Raw genomic sequence first — 15,879 nt, 5'->3', positions numbered from 1 at the left:
ATGACTGGCGATGCCAGATGCCACGCCCCCACCATTCACGTCTATAGGAGGAGGCATGATGGCTATGTACTAGAATATTTCACAAATTACTTAGTTAGGACATAACTGGAGAATTTGTAGCTAACAGGAACAAGCCGATCACCATTGAAGTTAGTGTCTTTTCTTTTCAGGTAGATATTCAGGATAAGCTGTCCTTTGTTTACATGAGGAATAGCACTATTTCTGGCCATTATGTAATTTGTATGTGGAATTTTTCATCTGTTTTTCTCCAGGAATCATCTCTTATTTTCAGATGTCCCTAAGGTTGTAGGTAAAGCCTAGCCTCTATGGCTGCTGTACAATGCACACAAAGACAAAAGGGATCCCGTGATTCTATTTATTTATAGTACACCCTGTTAGGAGAAGAAGCATGGATGGCATTATAGAGTAATAGTGAGCAGTTTAAGCTGGTAATCAGGCTCTGAGCTAAGATCTAATAGTTACAGTTAGTCTCTTTGCAGTCTCTCTGTGTCTCTCTGTCTGCCTATACTTTCTGAACTTATCGGTATAATTTTATCGGTACAATGATATGTTGGCTTGTAAAGAAAATCATATTTTGTGTTTTAGGCATTTTAGGCATCTCTGTGGGTATATGCAATATTGACTGCTATGACTGTTATTTAACCAGGCTATTTCTTTGTGCAGTGTTGTATATTATGGAAATACATAATATTTTTGGATTTTTTAAGAAAGACCGACAAATATAAGCATTATATATATATATATATATATATATATATATATATATGTTTGCAGTTTTATGTTATATTTTTTTTTTTAAGAAATAAAGATAAAAAAAAATAGGCTATACGGAATTGGAAAAATATGGCTCTTTTCTTCCAAAATAAGCACCATACCTGTTCATCTGTTATGTCTGGTCTTTTAGCTCAGCTCTGTCCAAGTAAATGAGGCTGAGCTGCAATACCCCACAAAACTTGTAGACAACTATGGCACTGCTTTTTTTTTTTTTTAACAATTTAATCTAAATGACAAGTAGTAGTTAATTTGTATCTAATAAAAAGTATATATATCTATATATATATACATATATATATATATATATATATATATATATATATATATATATATATATAGCCTGTAATGGAGAGATGAGAGAGCCTGTAATTTTCATCATAGGTACACCTTAACTATAAGAGACAGAATGGGAGGAAATAATACAGGAAATCACATGGTAGGATTTATAATGAATTAATTAGTAAATTCCTCGGTAAAATAAGTATTTGGTCACCTACAAGCTTGTTTGAACTAGTTATCCGTATGAAAGACACCTGTCCACAACCTCAAACAGTCACACTCCAAACTCCACTATGGTCAAGACCAAAAAGCTGTCGAAGGACACCAGAAACATAATTGTAGACCTGCACCAGGCTAGGAAGACTGAATCTGCAATAGGCAAGCAGCTTGGCGTGAAGAAATAAAATGTGGGAGCAAATATTAGAAAATGGAAGACATACAAGACCACTGATAATCTCCCTCGATCTGGGGCTCCACGCAAAATCTCACCCCATGGTGTCAATGATCACAAGAATGGTGAGCAAAAATTCCAGAACCACATGGGGGGACCTAATGAATGACCTGCAGAGAGCTGGGACCAAAGTAACAAAGGCTGCCATCAGTAACACACTACACCACCAGGCACTCAGATCATGCAGTGCCAGACATGTCCCCTGCTTAAGCCAGTACATGTCTGGGATTTCTGAAGTTTGCTAGAGAGCATTTGGATGATCCAGAAGAGGATTGGGAGAATTTCATATGGTCAGATGAAACCAAAGTAAAACTTTTGGGTAAAAACTTAACTCTTCGTGTTTGAAGGACAAAGAATGCTGAGTTGCATCCAAAGAACACCATACCTACTGTGAAGCATGGAGGTGGAAACATCATGCTTTGGGGGTGTTTTTCAGCAAATGGACCAGAATGATCTGTGTAAAGGAAAGAATGAATAGGGTTATGTATTGTGAGATTTTGAATGAAAACCTCCTTCCATCAGCAAGGGCATTGAAGATGAAACGTGGCTGGGTCTTTCAGCATGACAATGATCCCAAACACACCGCCCGGGTAATGAAGGAGTGGCTTTGTAAGAAGGATTTCAAGTACCTCGAGTGGCCTAGCCAACATCCAGATCTCAACACCATAGAACACCTTTGGAGGGAGTTGAAAGTCCGTGAGATCTGCATGGAGGAATGGGCCAAAATACCAGCAAAAGTGTGTGAAAACCTTGTAAAGACTTACAGAAAATGTTTGACCTCAGTCATTGCCAACAAATGGTATATAAGTATTGAGATGAACTTTTGTTATTGACAAAATACTTATTTACCACCATAATTTGCAAATAAATTCTTTAAAAATCAGACAACGTGCTATTATGGATTATTTTTCGCATTATGTCTCTCATAGTAGAAGTATACCTATGATGAAAATTACAGGCCTCCCTCATGTTTTTAAGTGGGAGAACTTGACTAAATACCTCCCCCCCCCCCCACTGTATATATATATATATATATATATATATATCTCCAAAGAATCACCATTACTCTGTTCCTTCAGATGAATCAATGCATGGCTTTATTCATCTTGTGTTGCAAGCAGCTACATTTGTGTCTCACACAGCCATTATCAAGCTCTGTGAGATAGACGAAACATAGCTGCTTGTAACACAAGATGAATAAAGCCATACACTGAAGGAACGGAGTGCTGCTGATTCTTTGGTCCTTTGTATACTGGAGGGCCTCTAACCCAGGCTCCAACAGCTTGCACCCGGACAATTATAGAGGTTGTGCTGTTCTCCTACGAAGTATATATAATAGCAGCAATGTTTCTGTCCTACCATAGGACCATTTTCAAGCTTGAAAATGGTCCTATGGTAGGAGAGAAACATTGCTGCTATGTGAGAGAATAAAGTCACCTTTTTTCATACACTATTGGAGGAGTGCTGCTCTTTTTTACTATTTTATATATGTATGTACCGTATATACTCGAGTATAAGCCGACCCGAGTATAAGCCGAGGCCCCTAATTTCAACCCAAAATCCCAGGAAAAGTTATTGACTCGAGTATAAGCCTAGGGTGGGAAATACATCATCCCCCCCTGTCATCATCCAGACCCCCGTCATTAACATCCTCATCATCATCACCGCCTGTCATCATCCAGACCCTCATCATCATCACCTGTCATCATCCCCTTGTCATCATCCCACACCCCCCCTTCATCATCCCCTTGTCATCATCCCCACCCCCCTTCATCATCCCCTTGTCATCATCCCACACCCCCCCCTTCATCATCCCCTTGTCATCATCCCCACCCCCCTTCATCATCCCCTTGTAATCATCCCACACACCCCCTTCATCATCCCCTTGTCATCATCCCCACCCCCCTTCATCATCCGACACCCCCCCCCCCCTTTATCCTCTTGTCATCATCCGCCCTCAGTGGTCTTCAGCCTGCGGACCTCCAGAGGTTTCAAAACTACAACTCCCAGCAAGCCTGTCTGGTATTGCTGGGAGTTGTAGTTTTGAAACCTCTGGAGGTCCGCAGGTTGAAGACCACTGCGGCCTTCGACATTATCCAGCCCCCTCCCACTCCCTTTAGTTCTGTACAGTACTCACCTCCACTCGGCGCTGGTCCGGTGCTGCAGGACTGTCCGGTGAGGAGGTCGTCCGGTGGGATAGTGGTTCCGGGCTGCTATCTTCACCGGGGGCGCCTCTTCTCCGCGCTTCGGGCCCAGAATAGAGGCGTTGCCTTGACGATGACGCAGAAGTACGTTGGTAATGAACGTACCTCTGCGTCGTCGTCAAGGCAACGTGACTATTCTGGGGCCGTGCCCGAAGCGCTTAGAAGAGGCCTCCCCGGTGAAGATAGCAGCCCGGAATCACTATCCCACCGGACGACCTCCTCACCGGACAGTCCTGCAGCACCGGACCAGCGCCGAGCGGAGGCGAGTACTGTACAGAACTAAAGGGGGTGAGAGGGGGCTGGATGATGTCGAAGGCCGCAGTGGTCTTCAACCTGCGGACCTCCGGAGGTTTCAAAACTACAACTCCCAGCAAGCCCGGACAGCCGATGGCTGCCCGGGCTTGCTGGGAGTTGTGGTTTTGAAACCTCTGGAGGTCCGCAGGTTGAAGACCACTGCGGGTGGAGAGTTCACTCGAGTATAAGCCGAGGGGGGGTGTTTTCAGCACGAAAAATCGTGCTGAAAAACTCGGCTTATACTCGAGTATATACGGTGTATATATATATATATATATATATATATATATATATATATATATATATATATATATATTGTGTATATAAATAAATAAATATATATATATATATATATATATATATATATATATATATGCATACATATAGCGGTTGTTCCTTCAGTTAAGGCTGTTCACTGTTTTCTAGCCATAACTTTTTTCTTAAAAGAATAGATCTGCATGTTTTTTTCATATAATAATTTTGTATTGTTTGATAATAATATATTATAATATGTTTTCTAGATGGCAACGCCTGTAGGAGCTGTAATGACTGAATAGAAAGTTTAAAGACTCAAACCTAGAGAACTTATAGTTTGAAAATGTATTGGCAATTTTCAGATTTTGGAGGAATTGTTCTATAACTTTCCAGAGGAACATTGTCAAAATGCATTAACACATTTGTTTCTGAACATCGCGTATGACATTTCTGTGCAGTAGTATGGACGATGTAATTAGATAACTTTTGTCTTTTTCAGACTGCTTGCTGAAAATCTACCTTTCTAGTACTAAATTAATCTGTCAATTCCTTGTCACTGCTGCTCATTTTCAGAGTAAAGCCATAATATCTATTTTTCTATTGGATGTCAGGTACGCTCCGGCTCTCATCGGTTTTTCTGCTACCTGCGGTCTAGATCAAGAAGAGCTCATAAACACTTAGCATAGCGAGTACTGTAACAATAAAACCAAAGCCACTGCTGAATCACCAACTTATTTTTATTCAGGGCAAAGGCCAAGTAAGCGCCAGATAACCAGATTCGATCTTAACATTTATCCTATTAGGTGATTAGGGATGTACTTTACTTATTTCTAGCGCATATTCCTGTAATAATGGTTAGAATGTTGCTAAGGTACCAGTGAATAAGCTAAGATACCTTTTACTTTTAAGTATACTTGTAAGAACCATCTTAGGCAATGAAATGCAGTAGTTAGTGAGCGATAAAATTATTTTCAATGTAAACCCTGCGTAGGACCCCATAAACCCCTTAAGGACTCAGACCATTTTGTCCTTAAAGGGGTACTCCGCCCCTAGACATCTTATCCCCTATCCAAAGGATGTCAGATTGCTGCGGTCCCGCTGCTGGCGACCCCCGGGATCGCCGCTGCAGCACTGCGCTATCATTACTGCACAGAGCAAGTTCGCTCTGTGCATAATGACGGGCAATACAGGGGACGGAGCAGCGTGACGTCATGGCTCCGCCCCTCAAGACATCACGGCCCGTCCCCTTAATGCAAGTCTATGACAGGGGGCGTGACGACCGCCACGCCCCCTCCCATAGACTTGTATTGAAAGGGGCGGGTCGTGATGTCATGAGCGGCGGAGCCATGATGTAACGATGCTCCGGCCCCTGTATTGCCTGTCATTACGTGCAGAGCGAACTCGCTCTGTGCAGTAATGATAGTGCGGTGCCGCAGTGGCGATCCCGGGAGTCACCAGCATTGGGACCGCGGCGATCTGACATCTTATTCCCTATCCTTTGGATAGGGGATAAGATGTCTAGGGGCGGAGTACCCCTTTAAGGACTCAGACAATTTTATTTTTATGTTTTTTTTCTTCCTCATCGCCTACAAAAAATCATGACTCTTTTATATTTTTGTCCACAGACTAGTATGAGGGCTTGTTTTTAGCACAACCAGTTGTCCGTTGTAATGCCATCACTCACTTTACCATAAAGTGTATGACACAACCAAAAAAATACTATTTGTGTGGGAAAATTAAAAAGAAAACAGCAAATTTGCATATTTTGGAAGGTTTTGTTATTACGCTGTAAAATTTACAGTAAAAATGACGTGTTCTTTATTCTTTGGGTCAATATGATTGAAATTATACCCAAGATTACGTACTTTTCTATTACTGTTGCGCTTAAAAAAAATTCAAAACCTTTTAACCAAATTAGTACGATTAAAATCCCCCTATTTTGAAGACCTATAACTTTTTCATTTTTCCGTATAAGCGGCAGTATGAGGGCAAATTTTTTTGCGACGTGATCTGTACTTTTTATTGATACCATATTTGCATATATGAAACTTTTAATACATTTTTATAAATTTTTGGGGAATACAATGTTAAAAAAAGCAGCAATTTTGGATATTTTTTTTTAACTTTCATGCCGTTCACCGTATGGTATCATTAACATTATATTTTAATATTTTGGATATTTACGCACAGGGCAATACCAAATATGTTCATAAAATTTTTTTTACACTTTTTGGGGGTGAAATGGAGAAAATGGGACAATTTACATTTTTATTGGGGGAGGGGATTTTTCTAATTTTCTTTATTTTTTTTTTACTTTTATTTTTACACTTTAATAGTCCCCATAGGGGACTCTTTCTAGCAATCAATTGTTTGATTATACTGATCAGTGCTATGCAAAGGGCATAGCACTGATCAGTGTTATCGGTCATTTTCTGCTCTGGTCTGCTCAATCTCAGAGCAGAAGACACGTGGAAGGCAGCGGAGGCAGGTGAGGGGACCTACATCTGCCGCTCTGGATGATCGGATCTGCAGATGCCGTGATCTGAATTGATCATGGCATCTGAGGGGTTAATGGTGGACATCCGTGCAATCGCGAATGTCGGCCATTACCGGCGGGTCCCTGGCTGCTATTAGCAGCCAGGACATGCCGCGCATGACCCGAGCATCGCTCCGATGCTCGCAGTCATGTATAGGACGTAAATGTACATCCTGGTGCGTTAAGTACCACTGCACCAGGACATACATTTACGTCCTGCGTCGTTAAGCGTTCTGCGTCGATGTGACTACACATTTGCATACTGTTCAGCTAGATGCCAAAATTTTCAAGAAATACTGTGCCAGTTCATATGTCTGTGTATTATGGGGATGCAGTGGCTAGTTCTGGTTTTTGGGTATAATAGGCAGCAGGGCCGTACAGCGGGTTCCCCAGTAAGTGGCCCGGGCCCCCAGAGGGCCTGGAGCCCTATGGCTGCACCCTGTCGGTAACTTCCGTGCTAGGAACCGTGGTGGCACGGTCCCTGCAGTGGAGTAGCCGGTCCCTTCAACTGCAGGCCCCGTCGCACCCCCCTGCGACTGGACCCGCAGGTGAAGGGGAGGACGCCAGGGAATCCGGGACACCTGTCCTGAATTCCCGAGCAGCCGCAACTTTCAACACTGAGTGCACCTTTAAGATGCACACAGTGTTGAATGAGCGCCGCGGTGGCGTGCATGCGGCTCCGTCCTGTCACTCTAGCCTGGGCTTCCTGTGGGGCAGCAGCTCCCCATGACGCTGTCCACACAGGGGGCTGAAATAGAAGATGAATGACAGGAGCTGCGAGGCAACAAAGGAGAGGTGAGTGGTGTTTTTTTTCCTTCCTATTCTATGGGGCAATGTAAGGGGGAATAATCTATTGGGGGCAATGTAAGGAGGCATAATCTATGGGGGCAATATAAGGAGGCATAATCTATGGGGGAATGTAAGGGGGGCATAATCTATGGCAGCAATGTAAGGGGGCATAATCTATGGGGGCAATGTAAAATGACATAAGAATCTATGGGGGCAATGCAAAGGGGCATAATCTATGGTAACAATGTAATAGGGCATAATCTATGGTAACAATGTAATGGGGCATAAGAATCTATGGGGGCAATGTAATGGGGCATAAGAATCTATGGGGGCAATATAAGGGGGCATAATCTATGGGGCAATGTAAGGGGCATGATCTATGGGGGCAATGTAAGGGGGGCATAATCTATGGCAGCAATGTAAGGGGGCATAATCTATGGGGGCAATGTAAAATGGCATAAGAATCTATGGGGGCAATGCAAAGGGGCATAAGACTTTATGGGGGCAATGTAACAGGGCATAATATTCTATGGGGGCAATGTAACAGGGCAAAAGAATATATAGGGGCAATGTACAGGGGCATAATAATCTATGAGGCAATGTAAGGGGGCATATGAATCTATGGGGGCAATGTAAGGGGGCATATTATTCTATAGCGGCAATGTAAGGGGGCATAATAATCTATGATGGCAATGTAAAGGGCATAATAATCTATGGGGGCAATGTAAGGCAACCTAATTATCTATAGGGAAAATGTAATAGGGCCTAATTAATATGGGTGAAGCGTAAGAAAGCCCAATAACCTATGGAGCAATGTTTGGGGCCTAATACTTTATGGGGGGAATGTGAGGGGGTTTGCTACTCAGGAGGCAATGTGAGAGCCTTACGCTATATTGGAGCAATGTAAGGGGGCCTAATACTATACAGAGACATAGGGGCCTGTCTATTGAGGTATAAAGGTGAGAATTTTGCTGTAGTGAGAAGCCTAAAATGTTTGTCTGGCAGATTCGGTGGAGACGAGTTGTGGTTGGGAGACGTCTTCATGATGACCCAGGACAGATGGCGAAGAAAGAGAAAAGTGAACAACTCCGAACAGAGAAGACGCCCCCTGTGAGTATGTACCTGTAATCACTTATACAGTCTGCAGCACCTGTTTACATCTGGTGATATTCTGTATGGTCAATTTATGGATAGGGACACTTACAGCGCATCCACAGCATATTTCATGTTGCGGATGCGCTGCTGACAGTCACAGAGCGTGCTTCCTGTAGCTCTGTGTGTCCGCTCGCAACTGCAGGTTTCCGCTGGCAGTCATGGGTTGACACACAGAGCTACCTGGCCATAGCAGGGAGCTCGCTCTGCAGTCGCTCTGTGACTGTCGGCAGCGCATCAGAATATGCTGCGGATGCGCTGTGACCCTACCCTTAGAGGGGTATTTATATTTGTTCAGTGGTTTTTATCCAATAACAATATATCAGTGGTAATGGTAGTGGTGCTGGTGTGGTGCAGGAGTGCTCTGTTTCTGAGCCTGATAATATAATAATATCCAGCGTGTGCCACTGGGAGAGGAGGGGGCCCAAGCCTTGAGCTGTGTAAGGGGCCCTGGAATTTCTGATGGCAGCCCTGATAGGCAGTAATGTTTTGTAACTCAGTGATAGTATTTTTTGGTAACTAATAGCTCCCTCCATCAAGCTGTATGATAAATAAGGATAGGCCTAGATAGTACTTGATTTCACTAACTTTCATAATTATTCCAGAACATGGCTCATTTTGCAGTCACCTGTATAGGGTTTGCATTGCTGTCTTTAGTGTGTACAGTACTGTGACTAACATATTCCTATATTTTTAGTTCCATATTTTGTGAATGTAGCTTATTAACTGAGATATGTTCTGAACAAATGGAAGATGTCTAAAATGTAATTCTTAATACCTGAATGGTATAGCATATAGTATAACAAATGTAGGACAAATGTTACCCTTGAACACAATGTTAATGGATTATCATTTTGTTAAAAAGTTGTGATAGTTCCAGGAGAGAATGGGGTGCGATGTGAGTCATTACGTATTGAATTCTTCAACATAGAATAGGTTAACATTGCTGTGTTTGGTGTTTTTATGTATCAAGGTTGTTCTGATATTTAAATTATTGTCAGCATACAGAATATTATGACTCAGTGGCCTATTGCTTATCATGTATGGACCTTAAACATACAGCCCTGTCACCTGCTGGTTTGCTGTAGTTCCAACTTGCCTCTATCTTGTACCCTGAACTGCACTCTTCTTATCAGTGGTGTCCTGTCTTGGCTAGTGACTAGCTGAGCCTGCAGATCCTGCACCACTATTTTACCCCACAATATAAGTTTTTATGAAACACTGGATAACTTCTTTCATTTTTCCTTAAACTCCATGTATTCAGTGATGTATGGTGTGAGGTTACCAGTCTTTCACAGCAACATGATCTCCACATGTCCACCACTGCATTCTCTGTAATATTTACCAGCACCCATACTTGCAGAAGCACCATCATTTTAGAAGATTATTTGCGCTTTTCAGTTGAACTGGAGAACACTGCAATATCTTGCACAATAGCTACAGTATTTATAGTGTAAATAAAGTCCCAGGACTCTCCCAGTATATTTAGGAATAAGGAGCTTTATTGCATATCCTTCAAATCAAACAGGAAGCATTTCGGCGGTAGTGACTAGAGATGAGCGAATCTGACAAATCTGAATTCGGTACCAATTTCATGAATTACATTAAACTCCATTTAGTGCTGTCCAGGCTCCAGGGCAACTAAATGGCGGATCCACATGTGAGGACATGGGGCAAGGAATTCTGGGAAGGCGGGAACGAAGGTAGGAGGGATGACCCTGATTCACATGCAGGATGCAGCCTATCAACAGCCAGTCACCCCTGTGATGTCACAGCCCTATATAATCGGCAGCCATATTTCGGCTAATCACATCATCCTTTCACTGCAGAGAGATAGGACAGCGCTGTGTATTACACAGACAAGCCTTTTACAGCAGCGTTTCACCTCATAGTCACGTCAGCGTTCTGGTGGACAGAGAGCAGTGCGTTTTTCACAGAAAAGAGTTTTTACTGCAGCCATTAACCTCCCAGTCACTTTCTACAGCAGTGTATAAAAGAGAGGGGCAGAGAGCTGTGTGTTGCCTCATGCATTTGAACAAGCTGCTTCAACTTCATAAACCTTAGCAGAGGTGATAGGAATAATTTTTCTGCACAATTCTGTGTCTTTGTTGCACAACAAATGGTCTGCTGGTTATACTAGTCTGTAGATAGTATAATACCCAGCAGTCTATTCCTAATAGTCTTTGAGAGAGTAAAAATTTGGTTTTAGTGCACAGCAACAGTGTGCTGCAGCACTGTTGTGTACTGCTGGTGTTGTGCAAAAATACGATTTTTAAGCATACTGTAGCGCATTTTTCTGCTCTCATCTAAGTAGTGTACTATTTTGTACCTGTTAATCTGTCAAGGACCTAGATACTGTGAAAGGCCAGGAAAAAGTACTCACCGGCTTAGTTACTTTTTTAAGTGTGTTGTAGTGCATTTTTCTGCCCTCATACGTGCATACCACATACCAAGATGAGAACTTTATGCAGGACCTACCTACTCTAACTGGCCACAGCATTGTCCCATCTTGGCCAGTAATTGGCTGACCTAGCAGATCCTGCTCTGAATGCTCCTCTCGGAACCAGAAAGAAGCCTTAAAGGGTACTCCGCACCTAGACATCTTATCCCCTATCCAAAGGATCGTGGGGGTCCTGCCGCTGGGGACCCCTGCAATCTATCTGCTGCACCTGGTGTTCGTTTAGAGTGTTGGGTGCAGCTCCGGAGGCTCAAGACCTCACGGTCATGCCCCGCTCTTGCTGTCTCGGTCATGCCCCCTCAGTGCAAGTCTATGGGAAGGGGCATGATGGCCTTCACGCCCCTTCCCATAGACTTGCATTGAGGGGGCATGACTGTGATGTCACGAGCGGGGTGTGACTGTGACATCACACGCCTCTGCCTCGCATCACCAGTCATCCGGCACGGATGTCTCGAGTGCCACAGCCGAGATAGCCGGAGTCCCCAGTGGCGGGTCCCCTGTAATCAGATATCTTATCTCCTATCCTTTGGAGGGACTAGATCGAGGGGAACAAGAGCTGCAGGGGACCAAAGGCACTGGTGTTAGGTAAGGCTGCTTTCACACTATAAAGTTCTTCCGTTTAAAGATCTGTTATGAAATGCCGTTATAATGTCTTTTATAACGGATCCTTAAACTTCCGTTAATAAATCCCATTAAAGTCTATGGGATTTTTTAATCTTCCGTTTGTACCTTTTTTGTTCCGTTAAACTAACGTCCGTTAGTTATAACAGAAGAATAGAACGGACATGCAGTATTTTTTTTCCGTTTATAATTAACGGATCATTGAACGTCTGTTAATTATTAACATTGAAGCCTATGGTGTAACGGACGTTACAAAATACACCGGTTGTTGTCCGTTAATTTAACGTCCGTTAGTGCTACTGAGCATGCTCAGTAGAGACTTCACACTCCTGAAGTCACATGGGAAAATTGAGTAGTGCTCACACCCCCTGTCACACCCCCTCTACTTTCTGGTCAGACAGAAGGAGGCAGCAGTAGGAGTCTGTTCTGGGTATCCATATTCATCCGCCACCATCCGCCACTATCCACCGAATTAAAAACTTTGTATAGCAGGTGGGTACATGGATGGCTGTTTTTGTGTATATTTTTTGTGACTTTATCACTATATTGGTGAACATGTGCTTGTGTATATGTGTGCTTATTAATAAAGCAAATTTTCATAGGGGGCATGCATGCTATTGCTAGGGGAGCGTGCATGAACATTTCTGGCCTTGTGGTGGCACTCTGCGACATTTTTCTCGCTGCCATGTGCTTGCGCTTTTGCAGTCCACGGTTGTTTATGCATGCTTTTTGTATGGGGGTGTGCATGCTATTGCTAGGGGAGCGTGCATGAACATTTTGACCGTGTGGTGGCACTCTGCGACATTGTGGCATCCTTTTATACCCTCCCCTTCAGGTAGGAGGAGGAGCTTCAGCTGTTGCAAGGTGTGCAGGTAGGGAGAGGTCAAACAAAGGTGAATATAACGGACGTTAATAATAAGGTATTAATGGATAATAATGGGTAAGCATTTATCCGTTTAATTAACGGACGTTAGAAATCTATTCATCAGTTATAATAGTTTTATTCATCCGTTATATAACGTCCGTTAAATCAGTATAGAATTGAATATAACGGATGTTTTATAACGGATTTATGAACCGTAGTGTGAATGTAGCCTAAGTTGTGCCTTTTTTTCTATTATTATTCTTTGCCATTAACAAATGAACTTTTACAAAAGGCTGAAATACCCTTTTAAGAGTAATGTTTGATATAAGTGCAAATTTAAATTTTTTTTTTCAATACAGTCAAGTCAGGTCCTTTCCATTTTAAATAGGTCATTTCTGCCCCAGTTGTATTTGACAGACATTTATCTCACTCATAAAAAAAAGGAATTTAACTGCACAGTGTGCACCATGTGTAATCTGAAGAGATCTCTCAGGAGCAGGGAAATGCTTTCAATTTTGTCTTAAGTTAAGAAGAGCTACTGGAACAGTGGCCAAGAAGGTAACTTCTTTAGAAGATCAATCATTTGACAAGAAATTGTTACGTTAGTCTGAGGCTTCATAAGCAGAGAAAATTCTGTACAATAAACCAGGTTTAAATTATGGACTCCAGTATAAGGCTATGGTTAGAGAATAACAGAATGAGGCAGATGGTGTCACTTAAAAGTTCTAATTTTTAAATCTATTATATCCTTTTAAGGAATAACTATGTCAGATATTAGCTCAGCAAAAAATAAAATAAAAAAAAATAACCTGTTCTGCAGGTTGCATGATAACCTACATTGACACCTTACTTAAGTGTTTCTGAGTTTGCAAGGAAAGTTGATAATATTCTACTAACCATAAATTCACTGACTACATAATGGAGAGCATGACTACATTGACTACATAATGCAGAGCATGAACACACTGATGTCATAACGCAGAGCATGAACACGCTGACATGATAATACAGAGCATGACTACACTGACATGATAAGGCAGAGCATGACTACACTGACTAGATAATGCAGAGCATGACTACATTGACTACACAATGCAGAGCATGAACACACTGATGTCATAACGCAGAGCATGAACACACTGACATGATAACGCAGAGCATGAACACACTGACATGATAATGCAGAGCATGAACACACTGACATGATAATGTAGAGCATGAACACACTGACATGATAATGCAGAGCATGAACATACTGATATCATAATGCAGAGCATGACTACACTGACATGATAATGCAGAGCATGACTACACTGAAATGATAAGGCAGAGCATGACTACACTGACATGATAATGCAGAGCATGAACACACTGATGTCATAACGCAGAGCATGAACACACTGACATGATAATGCAGAGCATGATCACACTGACATGACAATGCAGAGCATGAACACACTGACATGATAATGCAGAGCATGAACACACTGACATGATAATGCAGAGCATGAACACACTGATATAATGCAGAGCATGATCACATTGATATAATGCAGAGCATGAACACACTGATATAATGCAGAGCATGATCACACTGACATGATAATGCAGAGCATGAACACACTGATATGACAATGCAGAGCATGAACACACTGACATGATAATGCAGAGCATGAACACACTGACATGATAATGCAGAACATGAACACACTGATATCATAATGCAGAGCATGACTACACTGACATGATAATGCAGAGCATGACTACACTGACATGATAAGGCAGAGCATGACTACACTGACATGATAATGCAGAGCATGAACACACTGATGTCATAACGCAGAGCATGAACACACTGACATGACAATGCAGAGCATGAACACACTGACATGATAATGCAGAGCATGAACACACTGACATGATAATGCAGAGCATGATCACATTGATATCATAATGCAGAGCATGAACACACTGACATGATAATACAGAGCATGAACACACTGACATGATAATGCAGAGCATGAACACACTGACATGATAATACAGAGCATGAACACACTGACATGATAATGCAGAGCATGAACACACTGACATGATAATGCAGAGCATGAACACACTAACATGATAATGCAGAGCATGAACACACTGATATCATAATGCAGAGCATGAACACACTGACATGATAATGCAGAGCATGAACATACTGACATGATAATGCAGAGCATGAACACACTGATATCATAATGCAGAGCATGAACACACTGACATGATAATGCAGAGCATGAACACACTGATATCATAATGCAGAGCATGGACACACTGACATGATAATACAGAGCATGAACACACTGACATGATAATACAGAGCATGAACACACTGACATGATAATACAGAGCATGAACACACTGACATGATAATACAGAGCATGAACACACTGACATGATAATACAGAGCATGAACACACTGACATGATAATGCAGAGCATGAACACACTGACATGATAATGCAGAGCATGAACACACTGACATGATAATGCAGAGCATGAACACACTAACATGATAATGCAGAGCATGAACACACTAACATGATAATACAGAGCATGAACACACTGACATGATAATACAGAGCATGAACACACTGACATGATAATGCAGAGCATGAACACACTGACATGATAATACAGAGCATGAACACACTGATATGATAATACAGAGCATGAACACACTGACATGATAATGCAGAGCATGAACACACTGACATGATAATGCAGAGCATGAACACATTGATATAATACAGAGCATGAACACACTGGTATTCCTACTAACCCTAACCCCATCAATCCTAAAACCCTACTTATTCTAACACTAGTCCTTAACTATGACCCTTATCCTACTAATCATAACTTGTGCAATTCGTTTTGGAGGTAATTCATTTTTGTCCGAATTGTTCATATTTCGTACATTCGGATTGATCTGAATGTACAAAATATTTACATCCGAATTAATCCGAAATCAGAACAAAACGAATTGTACATGCCTACGAAATTGTGAAAAACATTTTTTTTTTTTGTTAAAACAAAATTTGTTTTCATTTAGAAGCAAGGGACCATTATCGGGAGCGGGTGCACGGAAAAGAAGAGACCCGCGGTGATCAGAACATTAAGACAGGTAAGATAATGT

The 15,879-nt window shown here is 42.0% G+C and overlaps 1 protein-coding gene across 9 annotated transcripts in view; it reads left to right on the top strand.

Moving 5' to 3' along the window:
• GRPR (gastrin releasing peptide receptor) overlaps positions 1–15,879 on the top strand; it is a 208,850-nt gene that overhangs the window by 129,263 nt on the left and 63,708 nt on the right. The gene's annotated exons all lie outside the window — the stretch shown is intronic.

The sequence above is a fragment of the Hyla sarda genome, chromosome 2, assembly GCF_029499605.1.
Source record: "Hyla sarda isolate aHylSar1 chromosome 2, aHylSar1.hap1, whole genome shotgun sequence".
Classification (NCBI taxonomy): domain Eukaryota; kingdom Metazoa; phylum Chordata; class Amphibia; order Anura; family Hylidae; genus Hyla; species Hyla sarda.
This window is presented reverse-complemented; position numbering and strand designations above follow the sequence as displayed.